This window comes from Phragmites australis, chromosome 12 (genome assembly GCF_958298935.1).
Source record: "Phragmites australis chromosome 12, lpPhrAust1.1, whole genome shotgun sequence".
NCBI classification, from domain to species: domain Eukaryota; kingdom Viridiplantae; phylum Streptophyta; class Magnoliopsida; order Poales; family Poaceae; genus Phragmites; species Phragmites australis.
The window spans coordinates 19,046,434-19,061,730 of NC_084932.1; the positions used below are offsets into that span (position 1 = coordinate 19,046,434).

Below are 15,297 nucleotides of genomic sequence, written 5' to 3' on the forward strand. Positions count from 1 at the left end.
TATCGGGTTCAGAGATGAGCTATGTAGGTCTTGATAGGTCCTACATGTGGTTTCAGTCAAATCGGATTCATGTCTTGTTTGATCCATTAATCTATTGTTGTGTCAGTTGCAGGGATATTTTTTTAATGACTGAAACTACATTTATGAGCCTTATGACTCAACTACACATATATGGGTCAACTCAAAATGCATTATAGCAAAACCATTTGCAACTCTAACCGTGCTATGGTTTATCATGTTTGATTGTGAGTTTTTCTATTTCTAATTTGCACATGTTGACAATGATGTGTTGCTTTGGTATTTGGGTTATTATAACAATCAGTTTTAAGAATTGTGCAAAACATATGTGGTAGGGACAGTGTGCTGTTAAGGATATTGATTTCGAAATGCATTTCTAGCTCATTACATTTTCCAGGAGCAGAAGACCTGACGATGATAGGTTCAATTTCTGCACCAATAATCAAGTGATAAATTTCCTATGATGTACAATATCAGTAAAAAAAGTGAATTAGAATAAATGCAAATTAATTTTGGGGATACTATTTACAAGAATTATTCTAAACATTGCTTCCGGTTCAATTGGTATCATTTGATGTTATTTCTTCAAATATAACTGCACAATTTTGTCAAATCATTTGAGATTTGGACATTTGTGTTGGCATGCTTTTCCCATTGAGCGCTATGGTTATTCCTAATAACCATAGCGCTACATATTCCAGGTCCATGTCATTTGTTAATTTCGTGGGGCTAAGTTACTTGCTTTTTAAGATAGCAGAACCTTTTGGTATTTTTCATTTTTCACTTGTTAACTTCGTGTTCATCTCAGTTCTTGCATAAGGACTGATCTTGAGTAGTAGTAAGAACTGATTACTGTGTTTTGTTTGTTTAGATGCACATTTGGGGCTTAAATTGACCATTCTTTCACGAGATGCTAATTACTAACTGGCCAACCCACCATTTTTGAGACCCTTTCACCACACATGGCCAAGCTGGTCCAACGGGTCTTGAAACTCAACATTTATGTGATTAATTCAAGCTATCTCTGTTAGTTGAGCTTTGGTGCAGTCCTATAAATGTCATTATATGCATTATGCAATGCAACATACAGATAATTCTGATATTTATCACAATTTGACAGCTTGTGATGGTCAACGAATGTTCTCCAACCAATTTCTTGATGGTATTTAACCTTCCTGAATGCTGTTTATGGTTTTTGTACAACTAGAAATGATGTCTATGTGATACGTCTAAATTGTCAATTTCCATATTGAACAACAGAGCTCTGGTGTTGAATTTGACAGGCTGCAGTGGTCAACTAATGTACTTTGACCAAGTACTTGTTATTTATCCTTCCTAGTTGTTATTTATAGTTTTGGACAAATAGAATCACAGGAATGTGTGTTATGGGCCTTAGACTGAGTACTGTAGCGCGCAGCAGCAGTTCTCTCTGCCTATTGGATATTGTAGTTACCTTAAGTTAGATTGGTTTATTAGGGAATAAATAGATTAGTTTCTTTTGTCAGGAATTAGATTGATTACAGAACAGAAAATGGAACAAATTAGATCATTACTAACTGACCAACATAGTTTAAAGATGTATTTCTTGGAAGTCAAGTCAAGCCATCTCTATAAAAGATATAGTCATGTACCTGTTATCAGGAAGCAAAGAATAGATCAGGTGTAATAAAGGACCGGCATGGTAAGAGACTCCTGCCGCTGGGACAAGCCCTGTTGGTGATGAGGGCGACTAGGGCCATTATCTTCCACCAATTCACCATTACCTATCAGCTACCGTATCAATGTGTATGTCTAATTTGACAGTGTTCGTCTTTTAATGAAGTTTAATATCCAGTGTCCAATGTTTTCGGTGTCTCATTGCAAATGGTCTCGTATGCATACCCACGTCTGTTCATCCCTTTAACTGTTGTACTAATTACTAACGTCTAATCTTGTAAATTACCCCAAATGTCTCTTGTTGTGAGGGTCCTGTCACCTTCTTCTGTCTGGTGAATTCTGCTGCTTCATGAAAATAGAAGTTTGGTCATATGCTGGAGCTGGATGTTGATGTTTCATGTAGATCTACTAGTTTCTTTGTCGAAAAGATGCCATGCCACTTTCATAGTTGAATAATAAACTGCATAAAAATGTTTAATTGGGAATATGTGCCATGGTCACATCATTTTGAGCCACTGTGTTGATATTTTACGCAAACAAGTTGATATGTGGTCTATCAATTATTACTTATTAGTAGCTTTTTTGCTATGATATTCACTTGTTGCTTGTATAGATTCTGCATTCTTTATTGCTATCATCCCTCTCCATTCTCATGTACTCGTCAGTATGTAGTTGTTGCTACTGAAAATTTCTCCCACAAGCAGCAAACTTTGTTATTCCAAATCTAATATGAGCTCTGTCTTTCTTAATGTTTGATCTGATCTAAAAATGTATATGTGCTGTCTTTTGCCTTGTTTGATCTTATCTATTGGCTGCAGTTTAGGCGATGATACTTTCTAGCAAATCATCCTCACATTTTGCTTACCTGGGTAAAATAGGTTGATGGGTATGTTGTGTGAATCTGTTGGTTTTCGCATGGTTGGTTTCTGATGACTGATCATATGATTACCTTGTTTTCTGTGGGTGGAGCTTCATGGTCTTGCCAACTGGTCCACTCTATTTGAACTGAAACACAAATCATAGATTGTGATCACTGAGTGTGATTCAATCATAGAGTTAAGTTGTTCTGAGTTGAGCAGCAAGAGTTGTATGGAGTTAAGTTGTTAACTACTTCTCCCAAAACATAATAGTTGTTAAGTGACTCTGATTCAATCATAGAGGTGTGATAACTTTCTTTACTTCGTATGACTTTGTGAATAATAGCCTAACTGTCATGAACTAGTTCGCCTAAGATAGATATGCAAGATAGTGGTGATACTAACAGCTGACACATCAAGTGATTTACTTTAGGTTGTCTGGATGTTAACAGCTAACACACAAAGTCTGATTTAATTGATTTGTGATGCGCACCTATTGTTAGCAGCAAAAATTGTTTTTGCACAATATGTTGGGGACAATTTGCTTCTGGATTGGAATCAGGGGAGGGGCTGGTCTCCTGCCCACTGCTGGGGAATGGGCATGTTGCCATTCCTAGAGTGAGGCTTAGGGTGAAGGACAATTTTTTCTTTCTTTCTGGGTGGTCATGCTCTTGTGCCTGTGTGCGCAGGGAAAAGGTATTGGTATAAGTGCGGTGGTAATAACAACACATCATATTAGGTTTGTTCCATTCAGCATCAGATTTTGAAAAAGTTACCCTTAATGCCTATGCTTCAGTTTTAGAAGTTTTTTGGAATTTTGGATTTAGTTAAGGATTTTATTGGCATCTACAAAGTCAGTACTGAACAGAAAATATGCTTGTTTCTTACTGGAACAAAAGGAGACCAATTTCTATCCTAGGAGACCAATTAAGCAATTAGTATGCATGATTGTGGGTCCAATGTAATTGTATTGTTTTTCTTTTGTGGGATTAGCAGTGAAGTTGAGGGCTCCGATGAGATTGTTTGATGTTGGTTTGGGTTTTTTTTCTCCATCTGTCTCTTGAGCTCTCCCATCTTGTTGTAGAGGTATGTGGGACCAGGCTTCTTCACCCCGCTTGAAACATTATGATCTAGTAGAAACACATATATGTTTTATCTTTTAGTGACTTTTAGAAGTCAATGCTTTGGTTGTCATCTTTTCAATTGCTAAAAAGATTGCATAAACTGGTTTTATTTGAAGTAAATAAAAACATTTCTTTTAGTTGTAAATTAACATAGAATTATTATCTTAGAAGAACATTTGCATTATTTGCTGACTGGGTCTCTAGGGCAGTGCTGTCAGTGAAGCATTTACTGAACATATTAGGTTGAGATTTGAGGACATTGTCGAATTTTCAGTATAGAAATGGTTAGTTTGTTTGTTGGATTTGCTTAATTTAGATGCAGCTAGGTTACCCCAGAACCAACATCTCGATTGTTTTGGACACAATTTCACATATCTATTGAAGTCTATGGTGTCTGCAGGCCAAAATACCATGATTTCTTTCAGTTGTGGTACAAGAGTACAAAGTTTCATATCAATCCACCACCATACAAGCTACAGTAGTGAAATATGATTGACAGGCTCCTCTGGTACACTAAGGTAGGTTTGTAGGAAAAAATCAATGAGAGTACCTTACATTTATATATAAAAGTTGCTTGATAAGGTCGAAACTTCTTTTATTTCCATTGCAACTTTAGTTTCTTTAATTCTTTTCAGTGCTCTGCTTTATCATTTACTGAAGGCAAATTGTTTTATGTCTGAGTGCCTTCTCTCCAAACTTCCAAGTAGCCTCAACAGCACGTTGGCATTGATTTTAGAATTACAATTCGTCTGGCTGTCGCTAGCAATGTGTCATTTATTAGTTATATGTGTCCTGTAATTTATTCGATGCTTGCCAAGTTGCCATCTGTGCTGTTATAATAGGAGCCTTGCTTATGCAGCTTGAAACTTATCTGGTACTGCTCACAGGATGTGATTGTCACTGAAAAAAAGAACCCTATTTTCTCACTCCATGCTTGTTTAGTAGATATAACCGTTTCAGGGTTTGGAAACCTGTGGGCCGGTTTCAATCAGTTGGTTATCACGAGGATCTAATTTTCATTGATGATTTTTTTCTCAAAACTGGCTGGTTAAAGGGTTTAGAGTTATTTGTTTCGAGCCAGCACAGATGCTTGTTCTATCCAAATTGTATTTTATCTTTTTGGAAGAAAAGAGAAGATCAAGGCTGTTCACCTCCATTATGTGTTTTTTCTTTTGAAACTTCATTTAGTTCTTTGATGAGTACTGTGCTGTCCATGCTCTTCGCAACAGTGCCTTAGCAGAGCCGAACCAAGCAATGTTGCCTGCCATTGGTACAGTTTCATGAACATTGAACCCTGATTGTAGTTGTGGATCCTGTGGTTGCTGTCGCATCACTATTTCTCAAATCACATAATTTCACATTTTTCTTGTCTCTGAGAGGATGAGTCACCACAAGATCATACCTATCTGGACATTGATCACAGCACGATGGCCCCACCACTCGCATATAATTTTCCTTCCCCCAATTGCTGGGTTGCATGTTAACATTCTTGCTATGCTCAGCTCAACCACCACAGCTACAACCTACTCAAAAAGATAGCATGGCTAACTAGCTCTTTGAGAGGAAAAGGATGTCCATTTACACCTAGCATCTCCCTTTGTTGGTGGTCCTGACAATGGTGGAGCTGGTTCTTTCCCTTTCAGGTTCACACGTGGGAGTGCAGCGGCCGCGGCCTCGTGAATCACTTGTCTGAAGGCTCTGGGGGATTGATCTTTCGGTGTAAATAAAGGTAAATACTGATCTACCTCGTAAAAAAAGGTAATACTGATCGTTGCTCAGTGTCAGATTATGATATTCTTGTTATTCAGTGCTTTGTATGTTTTGTAGTGTAATTCGCCCATAGGTCATGGTAACAATGTGGTAGATGATTTTTTTTTTAAAAAAAGTTTGGTTTGTTCTTTCACTGGATTCTTCTGCTGTTTATTCTTACAATTCGATGTGGTGGCGGAAGAGGATGAGCGACACAGACCATAGTTGCCCAGACCTTTCGATTAGTGAAAGTGAATCTCATCAAGAACCTTTAACATAAAGAGAACTGGAAGCCATTAGTTGAGTAGGTTTGTGTGCATAAAGAGCTAGAGCACATCATTACCCTTTGTGTCTAAGGAGCTTTCTTTTTTAGGTCCATAGACGATACTTGTAATTATTTTACACTTGTGCAAAAGAGAAGCAACTTTCCCCCCTCAGAGCAGAGTGAAATGACAGAAGAGAGCCAATGAGGCTTGTACTAATTCGCTGGGTTGTATTATGATTATACACCAAAGTTCCTTTTTACCTTCAAGATGATTCGTCAAGCAAGCGTGTGCACATACTTTTTGATGTTCCCCATTATCTCTAATGATTTCTTAAGCTGCGTGAGCAATCAACCTCGAGTCCGACTTTACTATAAGGTGATATGAACCGCCAAAAAGAAGTTATAGGGGCAACTAATTTATGCTTTGCCTCCAGATTCTTTGATGTGAACTTCCACGATTTTTACTAAGGGCTATTACTGTTTTTCTTAATATCCACATTTCTGGAGGTTAGGGCCTGCTTAATTTTTTATCTACTTGCTGCACTTTCTTACAATACTTTGTAAGGCATATATCTCTAAGCATAATAATCTTAATTACCAAGTTAAAAGATCTCTTTGCCTCTTTATGGCTCTTTAGTACCCTTTTTTTTGGCTGCAAAACATAATCCATGATGTAAATTGATTAAAGATAGGTGAAAAATGTAAAATCATCCTCTTTTTACTTGAGCTTTTGGAAAACATGATGGTTGGATTGAAATAGTAATAATTGCCAAGATAATCTTGCCTTCGGCACTATTAGTGTCATGCAAGAACCCACAGCTCACGGCTACCCCCAAGAAGTTACATCAGAATCAAACGCATAGAGCCAATCTACAGTGAGATGGATTCTGGTTCTAAACAAAAATGCTTGGCAGCACATCCTCATACGAGATTTGGAATATTATCTTCAGGTGAGTTTCGGAAGTTGAACATAACAGTTCGCATCTCGGTATTTTCAGCACAACTGAAGTACCAATCCTGTCCATGTTTAATGATGTTTCGAGTTTGTCATTTTAGAGATCTTACCACAGGTAGCTATATTGCTATCAGTTTAAACAAAGATGAACAATTGATTTTCTTTTAGAGAGAGAAACTTAAACTTCCTTGCAAGAAATATTCCGAATTGGTGACAAAATACTGATAGACAGTGACTGCCTTTTGACATTAAATTAAGATCTTGTAAATAACACCAAGCAACTCGGCTGGTCATATGCAGCAAGTGGTAATTGACTAGTGGTTTTGGCCAAGAACCGCATGGTGTACAATGGTGGTTCTAGCAGGTAGGCAACTCAGCGGTGCGTTTCAAATAAAAGAATCATTTAACTGTGAAATATTGCACCTAATAACTAACAAAAAGAGTTCACACAAAATTAGTCTAATCTGGTGCATAGATCAATAGGTGTTGGCTGAAGTCCATCAAAGCATTGTTGGGATGCCATCATTATCCAATGAGGGGTTTGCTGTTTCTTTAGATCATATGGGGCTGCTATATGGTCTATATTGTGTTCTGAAATCCATCAATCCACTATAGTGGTGCTATATGTGAAACCATTTTTTTAGATAGAGAGCATGTGGTGGTGCGGCTGGGCATAGTGCATTTCAGTCTAGACAGTATAATTAGAACAAGTGATAACTGGTCTCAGGCTTCAGGCAGTGACCACCAGTTTCTATAACCCTACTTCTATCTATGTCGCTAAGTCATATAAAGTATACATCGATCAATGTCAGGGTTTGACTGATGGATAATGAAGTAGGAAGCCTTTGTGGTCTTCTCTTAGGAACTAAGCCTAATTCAGTTGGTGGGAGGTGTGGGTGTACATCCCCGCTATCCAGGTTCGAGTCCTCTTCAACTCGAATTTATATGCCTATTGCTTCTTATATACAATGCCACCTAGTACAGAGTTTTTTTTTGGGGTCTTCTCTTGGCAACAGCCTGGAGCCATTACATTCATCTTTACAAGCTCTAGACTATTCAAGAAGTGCTACAAGTTCTAGTTTTGATAGGTTTTTGGTGTGTGGTCAGTACTAGTTCTCCCCCCCTCCCCCCTGTTAGCAGGCCTTGAACCCAGCACTTAAGCTTGCCACAGTAACCACTGACATGCATGAACACATGGTAGCATCATTCAGTACTTACCAGCTGGTTATTGACATCAATATGGCAAAGAACACATCGTAACGGACTTAATGTGAAAAACCCAAAACCTGAAAGAAAAAAAACACAAGGGCACACCAGGACACACGAGGAGAACTACAAGCGGAGGGTGTTTCAATTTTTCATCTAGCTGCATGCATCTATCTTGTGCAAGTGGCTACAGAGAGTATATATGTAAGATACAAGAGGACTCTGAATCAGAGAAGTTCACATATATGGAAATAATTCTAATCCTTACATCTATATTAGAATTTGTGTAACAAAACAATATTAAGATTATTTTGAATGTTAGAAACATTAAGCAGTTAAGTACATGATTTCATGGCCAAGACAATATAAAATTTGTTGTACTCCATAGCTCATAAAATAATTTAATCTTCGGTCTAGCCAATCCAGGATAAACCGGTTCTGGTTGTTGGTTTTCTGATTAAACTGGTCTACACTAGTCTGGTATGACAAGTGGATTTTCTAAATCATGTCCAGAGTGAATTTTCTGTATTATTTCTGACCATTGCAATTCAAGTCAATCTCCCTCTTTAATTTTTGCCCACATTATTTTCCCAAATTGGTATGCCTTTAACGCAGCTTTGATGTAGTCATTTCAGAACGCGAGTTCAAGAAATTGGATTTATGCTCGTCAGGACAGCAGCTGAGCATTACATGGACCGCAGCATCGACCAGCAGAAATGGATTTGGCACACTGACATCACTCCTTGGAATTTCCACATTGCAACAATCAGGACGACGTAAGGTACAGCCTCCGGCCCTTGTTTTTCAAAACTTAGTCTAAAGTTGTACTAGTGCTGAAGTTTGAGGCGATCACCTGGGTGGCTGCATCGCTCTCCTCTTTGGCTCCTGGTCTTTTCAGCGATCCAGGTGCAAGATCTGTGAAGGATACAATGTCAAGAATGTCTAATTTCAGTTCAGATGATGGATCATGCATGTGAAGATGGGGGTGATATTTACGACAGGTGACCTGCACGGCGGCACCTATGTCAGTGATAAAAAATGTCAAAGACCATAATGCTGTTTCCAGCTGAAATTGAGAAGATTCATTAGATCTAGTGCGCATTTAGAGTTTTATTAGTCTTACTCTTACTCTTCCTATCACAGAACTACCATTAGCACAAATTATTGTTTCTTCAAAACGACAGGTACAAGGTACAGGTATGTCCTTTTGAGACTGTGTAGGTGCATCCAGGCGAGGTTTGCTCTCACCATTCAAGTTGGGGAATGAGTTGTACTCTACTAGTTGAGTCTATCACAAAGCTTTCGATGTCAACTGCGAGTTCATTGTCGTTGTGCTTTTTTGTCTTTATGCACCTTAAGCATGACTGTAATGGCCGACCCGGCAAATCTAAGACCGGGATTAGGGATAATTTGATGGGTAAACTCAGATGATGGGTGGTGTCTGCTGCAGCCCCTGGAACTAAAGAAAGTGATGGTGCTGAATGCTGGGTCATTTTCCATGCTACATTCACCTACAAACGTTACCTTTTAGATCTGCCTTTTTGGGCGTTCGCATGCGTTTGGTTGTGACTATAATTGTACGCATTTATATTTCTGGAGCTGTGTTTTTTCTTTTTCATTACTTTTTTTTTTCTTTCCCTTAGATTATGGATGGATATGTGAAGAACCATTGGTGCAAGCAGGGTTGACAACCTGCTGATAACTAGTTTCTCAGGTGAAGTTGTAAGATACCAAAAATGGCTGAAATGTTTTAAATTTTAATTACGTGTTTGATAGTTTCTCAGATTTCTAATCACTTTCCTTCCAGTCAGTTGGTGGAGCAGAAGGTTTTGATTGGGACTTCAAAAGAATTGTTCTGTTTCCTGCAATGTCCCTGTAAAAAATATTGTTTTCCAAAAAGACCTTAAATCATGGCTCGTGATAATTTTTGAACTACATGTTCCTGCATTTCTTGAAAACATGTGCATTTCTACAGCAATTTTGTCATCTGTTGACTTTCTTTTAATCAATCATTTTGCAGATTTCCTGTTTTATAGATGGATATGAACGGAGCCAGGGTTCGGGAAACCATCCAAAAAAACTGGCCTCTAAACTGGAACTGGACAGGTAACAATTTTCTAAGCCCTAATATCTATCCTTCATTGTCAATTTTATACCAAATATCTTATAATTACTTTTAGCTTATACTCGAACTAAATCTGACAACACGTTTTCTAAAATTTCCATACTACCAGGCCATACTGCTGGCTAGTTTTTATCCGAGAACCGGCTAGTTTTGGTTGATAAACCAGTAGTACCTCTCTGGTTTTGCGGCTGGTTAGAGTTATTAAAACCCTAGACGGAAGTTCTTTTTTCCCCTTTGATCGTGCAAAACCAAGTTTACTCTTATACATTAACCAAGAGCTAGCTGCCTGGAGTCGATCTCAAAATCTGCAAATACACACAGTTTCAATGTTTCAGCAGCATTGGAAATCCTCTTTTTTTTGTCCGAGGAAGGTAAATATGCTTATGTTTAACTTTTTATGTAGGAAATATGTTTGTCTTAATATGGTTTAGTATTTTGGGATGCACTGGTTGGTTTTGAAATTTGAATCTTGAAATGAATTGTATTGTTTGGGTCAGAATAGAGAGTTGAAACATAATACCTACGATTCCATCACTTAGAAACTCGCACAAGATGGGGTGTACTTAGCAGCCTCGGCCTACAAAGCCCAATTCCTGGGATCGATGGGGTCCACCTTGGCTCTATGGGTCTCGCATCCGTGACTTTAACCAACCTCGTGGTCTCTCTCTGATTCTTCTCATCAATGGTGGACAAATCTGTCTACTGCGCCAAACATGCTTAAGAAGGGGCTACAGTCGCTGATTATCCTTGTCTGCTGGGAGGTATAGAAGGAGCGTAGAGTTTGGGGGAGCATGGCGCCTTGGGCGCTTTCTTAGGAGAGAATAGGTTTTTGTTTTATGGGCTATTGCCTTTTCCCCCCCTTTGTTTCCTTCCTTTGCGGGTTCTCTCGCTCTTTATTAATATACTAGTTGAGTGTCCGTGCGTTGTAACAATTTTTTTTTTTGTTGTTGCATAAGATAACATCAAACATATGTAGAAGATATTGTTTACATGAATGTATCTAGGAGTGATTCTCTATTGTAATGACTTCACAGCTCAATAATTGGCAATTTGGCATGAAATAAAATGAGAAACCCCAATATTACTTAGCATTCATATAATGCTAAATAAACGAATGATGAAATAGAGCATAACAGCAACACTTACCTCGTTCCCCAACCAACAATCACTCGCAACTTGCTCCTTCTCTATCACTAATCTAAACTGCCTTCTTCCCCCTTTGGTATCTCATTGAAGTTTGCAAGCACAACACTAGAACAACCAGCCACCTGATATGTGCGTGCTCCTCCTTCTATCATACCCAAGCACCACTCTGCATAGCACACCTTCAAGGTTGTAATAACTTGCTGCTGCCCCACCTGGACCAGCACAGGCTCATTGCTACTCTTCATACGTAGATGTGTAGTCACCTACAACGCGATCCACTTTTTAATATAAATTCAGTTATTTTTGAAACAGATGTTATATTGAAATCTTGAAATCCAAATGACATCATCTGATAATTATTCACAATACCTAGCAATTGAATAGGGGTCTTTGTTGTTTCTGTACTGGTCATAATGCTTTTTTGCACCTGATATGGTAGAGGAACATTTTGCCTTTGGTACGTATCATTTCTGCACAACCAATTAGTACTATCATACGGATCAATGTTCTCCTTGTTGGATGTAGTTGGGAGGGGCGTTGATGTTTGATGTTGTTCCGCAGTTTCAAGGGTGGCTTTGCTTTCTTTCGATGATACGCTTCACGTTTTTTTTTAGAAATTCATCTTTTTCTTAGCTAGACATTTGCACATACCGGTCCCATGCCCTTTGCCTCTTATGTTATTTAGGATCTGCGATGGGTGGATGTGTGGCGGATGTCATGGGTACACCAACGTTGATATTGCTAACCCCATCTGGAAAGGTACAACATGTATTTAGTCATAGAGTATGAAATGAGACCTTAGGATAGAGGTTCTTAAGATTTATCTGTGCTGGTGGTGTTGGATAGGTCTTCGAATGGAGTGCGACCCTGGTTTGTTTTGAAGACGCCATCTGCGAGGAAAACGCCAAATAAGAAGTAGATGAAAATGTAGCACTTGACCAACAAAATTAAAATGTAGCAAAAGCGTAGTTGCAACAAATAGTAAGGGATAAGAGGAATGAGTATATGCGCTACAACACTACAAAGATCAGAAAGTGGGATACTAGGCATAATTTGGCAGAGAAACGACATGTTACCTACAATACTTTCTTTATGATTTTATTAGGCTTCTTTATGTTCGGTTTAGATGGAAAATATTTTCAACTGCTGAGATTAGTAAATTCCCCCACACTGATAATACCATGTCAATTAGATTAACATACCACAAATTCATGAATGTATGTTCAAATAGAAGAAATCCAAAAGGAATAAAATGATAAACCTGACAGGTACTCTAAATTCTGCTCAGAAATGACCAAATAGTAGCAATCAGAAATGGATCCAAGTTTGTACAACTCATTTTTGTTAAAGCTTCATAACATTCACAAGACTGTACGCATAACTCAACTCTAACCTAAACTTTATAATATGCCGTTGTTAATCCATGATGCCAAACATACCATAGCATGCGTCTCATATCAGAACCCTAAATGTAAAGTGTCAAGATTACCGGATCGCCACAACCAGCACCATGTCTCAACCATACAATGTGATTGACGGAACGCAACAAAAGAAACCACAGGAAGAGCTAAAAGTTGAGTGTATGGACAGACATAAGAAGGTAAGGATATAATTATAAGCTAATGGTCTCATAGAGGGTTATCCAAGCTATATTTGCCACCATTTAGACTGCAGTAAATTCTAGGCAAGTAGTACATAACTGATACAGAATGTATTGATAACATAAGAAATAGAAAATACACTCAATTTTGTATCTTCCCTACATATCTGAATTAGCGAACGAAACAACCTAGCTGCAATTTTATAGAACCAAGTTCTAACTTATAAGTCCATAACTCCACAACATATCAACAATCCAATCACAGTAAAGGCAGCAACTTTATAAGGTTAAGGAATTTGAGGGATCTAGTCTAAATTCTCCAGCACGAAATTCACACAAGGAATGCATAGAGAAAAAGAGGTTGGATTCAGCATGAAATTCACACAAGAAATTGCTCATACAAACAATGTCATAAAAAAATATCAACTCATCATGTACCAATTCCCCCCAACAGAAATTTGCTGCACAAAAAGAGCACGTTCGCTTAGATGCAAAGCTATGATCTCGTACCTCGCTCAAGCAAGATGTTGACGATCTGGGCGTCGTTGATGCTTGCTGCAGAGTGGATCGGCGCCCACCCCTCCTCGTCCTTCGCGTTCACGACGCTGGCCGCGGCGTCACGATCGGCCTCCGCAAGCGTGAGCACCACCTAAACCCACCACAACATCGTAAAACTGTCAAAACTCTAAACCTAGACACCCAACATATTCGATTCTAGACAGCAGAAAGCCTCTTTGCCTAGTGGTGGCCAGCAGCGGCGATGATGTGGAGCAAGGAGTGGTCGTCCTCGTTGCAGAGGGAGAGGGCCACAACAAGGTCGACGGGGGCAAGGGAGGCGAACGCAGCGGTGTCATCAGATTCTGTCGCGAGGAAGAGGTCCTTCTCTGAAGGCTGGAACCTGGAGGGGGCACCAGGCGCGGGCGAGGGTGCCATCGCTGGGACCTGGAAGGGAGGAATGGAGGAGGCAACGGGTGAAAATGGAGGCAGGTGGGGCAAGTGGAGAGGAGGCAGGAGATCTCGGAGGCAGCGTGGAAGGGAAGGAGGCAGCGACGGATGGGAGATGCGGGTGGAGATGAGGCGCAGGAACCGAGCAGGTGCGCTGAAAAAAACCAGGCGTACGCGGAGGGAAAAATGGAGCATAGATCGATCAGGGGTGGTAGAAGAAAAGCGGATGATAGATCTATTAGTGATTTTTTAAGTAGGAGAGATAAGAAAAATGACAGCTCACCTGCCCATTACCTTTGTGGATGGTGTAGCGTAAGTGTGTTTAAAACGCTCGAATTAGATGTTATTTTAGTTGAATGCCCCTGACCACAGTATGTGGAATGAACCTTCAAAATTTGAGGTTGTCATTGGCTGGAGACACATATATTCTCCTATTAACCTGTATAAAAGGCAGCGAGAAAAAGAATTGAACCACGCTAAAAATTAATTGGTGATTACCACAGATTATAAAGGTGCAGATCCATCATTTCACTTTCAGGATTCTTCAATAGATGCTTCTTCGGTCACTATATTATACTACCTCTGTTCTTAAATAGATGTTGTGTTAGAATACGTGAAGTAAAATTTTAGAAACTTTGAGTACTAATATACACAAAATTATTAGAATTTAGCACATAAAATGATAGTACTGAATTTGTCATAAAAAATACTTTGACATCATCTAATTGTTATTAATTTTTACCAAGAGGTAGTTATAAAAAATAATAGTTAAATGTGCTTGTTAGAGACCGTGTGGATATCCTAAATAATAAATAAAAAGAGAATGGATGTTGTACCACTTGTGTAGTGGTTCGACGTAGATCTACCAAGTTATTTCCAAGAATCAATTACTGAAAATCTCGGTGCAGTTCCAGAGTCAACTTTCTAGCCATGGTAAACTCAGCATCATCCTCAATCAGGTTAACTCTCTCCAAACAAGTTGCGAGCAGTGCTGCAACCTGCAGGAGTGCTTTTCACCTCATCTTTCGATGTCACCGCGGGTTCTTTTTGGTAGGGTTTGTCTGTTATGCAGGTGAGTAGCATTATCATCGTGCAGGACGACCACGATAGGTTTTGAGCATAAGTCATGTATTTTTGGGGATAAATTTGCTTTTTTCACTGGCTTTTGCAGTGAGAAGAACTGTCTAGATGTCACTGAGAGCGCACTGGCAATACTGCAAGAGAGAACTGTGGATTTAACTAGTGGCAAAAACAGAGGATAATGCCCACGTTGGATCTTCGATACATTTTCCTTTGTACAAGTTGATCCCACCGTTCAAACAGTGTTTGCAGGAGTGCTGTTTGGTCATGTCCAAGAGTGCCAAAATCTGCCTTACAATTTCGCAAGTTAATCCAGATTTGGCCATTGCTTAGTTCGATGCTAAAATTCTGTAAGGTGAACCCTTATTTAGCCACCTAGTTCATTTGTTCCATGTCATTTAATAATCCATAATTTGAAACCTTGTGTGCACAGAATGGCACAAGAATGGAATTCAGTTTCGTGGTCCTCAGTTCAGTCTCCTGCCCGTCATTGTTGTTTGGATTACCCCAATTTACTCATCCAATTTTTTGTCACGATAAAATCACATTACACGATAAAAAACATTGGTCC

General features: G+C 39.1%; 1 long non-coding RNA gene across 5 annotated transcripts; it reads left to right on the forward strand.

Moving 5' to 3' along the window:
- The first annotated feature begins 3,771 nt into the window (after nt 1-3,771).
- On the forward strand, nt 3,772-14,977 carry LOC133886034 (uncharacterized). 5 transcript variants are annotated; one of them, XR_009903320.1, is made up of 5 exons: nt 3,772-4,173; nt 5,299-5,384; nt 8,457-8,611; nt 8,729-9,936; nt 14,818-14,977. It is a non-coding gene; the product is annotated as an uncharacterized LOC133886034 (long non-coding RNA). The 5 variants fall into 5 exon arrangements; XR_009903318.1 differs by lacking the exon at nt 3,772-4,173 and having other exon boundaries at nt 4,537-5,384; XR_009903319.1 differs by lacking the exon at nt 3,772-4,173 and having other exon boundaries at nt 4,537-5,384; nt 8,466-8,611.
- Nucleotides 14,978-15,297: the final 320 nt, after the last annotated feature.